Source organism: Charadrius vociferus, unplaced genomic scaffold (genome assembly GCF_000708025.1).
Source record: "Charadrius vociferus isolate BGI_N301 unplaced genomic scaffold, ASM70802v2 scaffold1631, whole genome shotgun sequence".
Classification (NCBI taxonomy): domain Eukaryota; kingdom Metazoa; phylum Chordata; class Aves; order Charadriiformes; family Charadriidae; genus Charadrius; species Charadrius vociferus.
Genome location: NW_009647010.1, coordinates 112027 through 114218, shown reverse-complemented (window position 1 = coordinate 114218; position 2192 = coordinate 112027).

Sequence of the window (2192 nt, the reverse complement as noted above, 5' to 3'; positions counted from 1 at the left end):
GGGAGTGGGCTGTGATGGTGGTGGTCTGGATCAGGTTGAGATTTGGGAGGATGGGAATTGGGGGGGGGAGGGGGGAGAGCCTGGGGAAGGGATGCTCAGGGCTTGCATGGGGAGGGATGCAGGGAGGGATGCAGGCTTGCACGAGGAGGGATGCGGGGAAGGATGCTGCTTTGCAAGCGGAGGGATGCAGGGAGGGATGTGGGGAGGGATGCAGGGTGGGATGCAGGGAGGGATGCAGGGAGGGATGCAGGGTGGGATGCAGGCTTGCGTGGAAGGGATGCAGGGAGAGATACAGGCTTACACAAGGAGGGATGCAGGGAAGGATGCTGGTTTGCAAGGGGAGGGACGTGTCAGGGGGATGCAGGGAGAGATACAGGTTTGCACAAGGAGGGATGTGGGGAAGGACACTGGTTTCAAGGGGAGGGATGCGGGGAGGGACGCAGGCTTGCACAGGAGAGATGCAGGGAGGGATGCAGGTTTGCGAGGGGAGGGATGCAAGGGATCCGGGGGGGATCCAGGCTGGCAGAGGCTGCCAGGCTGGTGGCATCGAGGATGCTACCCTCCGCAGGCGGGTGAGGAGGGCTGGGGGTGACAAGGCTGTCGAGCGGGCTGCAGAGGCGAGGGACAGCCAGGTGAGAGCCAAGCATCATCTTTCCCGCCAAGGCTGGTGTCCTGCTGCTGATTTAGAGCCACGCAGGCAGCCCGGCGCAGGAGGGTTTGGGATCCATCCTTCCCCCAAGATGCCCCCTTGGCACAGGGCAGCTCCCGGGGCTTGCCCACGAGGCCGGCCAGAGGAAGGGCTGAGCAGAGCCCCATTTCCTCTCCGCAGCTCCTCAACAGCCCCCGAGAACTGCAATCCTCCCCGGGCAGCGCCAGCTCTCACGCCGAAGGAGGTGGGCGAAGGCTGACCCAGCCACTGGGACGCTGTGGGACCCCCCCTTCGCTCCTGTTATCCCATCCCAAGGGGATTAACGGGAATGCAGAGTGTGGGGAGCGCTGCAGAGAAGGAGAAAGTCTGGGTTTTGGCATCTCCAAGCTTTGGGAGGACTCGCAAAAGACAGTGAGACCCCCCCCCACCTCCCCAGGCACCCTGCAGGGCTCAGCCTTCCCGCGGGGAAGAGATGCAAAAAGGGGAGATGGTTTTTTGGGGGGGACTGAAGGTGGAGGGCAGCGGGGTTTGCTCCGCTGCTGGGTCTCCCACCCTCATCTGCAGTGGCAGGTGCGGTTTTGGGGTTATTTGGGGTACGAAAGGGCCTTTCCTTGAATTCAATGTATGGGGAGTAGGGTAGTATGTAATAAGGGAAAAGCGAGAAGAATGAGTGCGTGTTTCCAAACGCCCGGAGACGTGATGATCACCGGACACCCCCGCACGCTTGCCGAGCTTAGCTAATAATAATAATAGGGGGAATCCACCCGCACCCAGGGAGAGGTTTTAGGGGGTTTGTAGCTAAAAAACAGCCTAGGTTGGAAAGAAGGCAGAAAGGTGGGTTTGGTTAAGGCGCTCAGCCGGTTGCAGGGCAGCAAACGCGGCAGCACTGTCTCGGGCGCTGCGCTACGGCTTCCTCGGTCCAGGTGTCGCAGGCTTCATCTGGAAAACACCAAAACCTGCTGGTTCGGGGATACCAGGGGGAGCTAAGAAATATTTACACCCGTAAATACATCGAGGCTTTATCCTCTTTGGTGCCTCCACTTCTGAGGCCACCTTTGGGTGCAGCACGCGAGGGTCCGGCGGGCGCCAGCGGGATGCAGGATGCCGAAGCTGGCGGAAATTTGGCGCCAGCCGGGTTTTCCATCAAGAACCGTTGATTTGAGGGAAAAGAAGCCTTTCCCAGCAGAGGTTTTGCCAGCTCATTACAGCGTTGCGTTGGGTGACGCTGCGGCGTTTCCCCTCCGCTGTCGCCCACCGTCTGCCGCCGTCTCCGCAAGGCTGAACCACCCCACGTGGGACGTGGCGGCTTTGCTAAAGTCACAATATTTGGAGTATTTAATGGGATGTTTCACTCCCACTCGGAGGAGAGAGCTGGAGCCCGGGTTCTGCACCTTCATCTCCGTTGCTTTTCACGCCTCCTCATCAGATGCCTCTTGCAAACCACTCGCTCAGCACCGGGGCTCAGCCCCACACCGCATCAGCTCTTTCCCCCCCCACCAAGCCCCTCCAGCTCCCCCCCATGGGTGCTGCCACAGCGGGGACC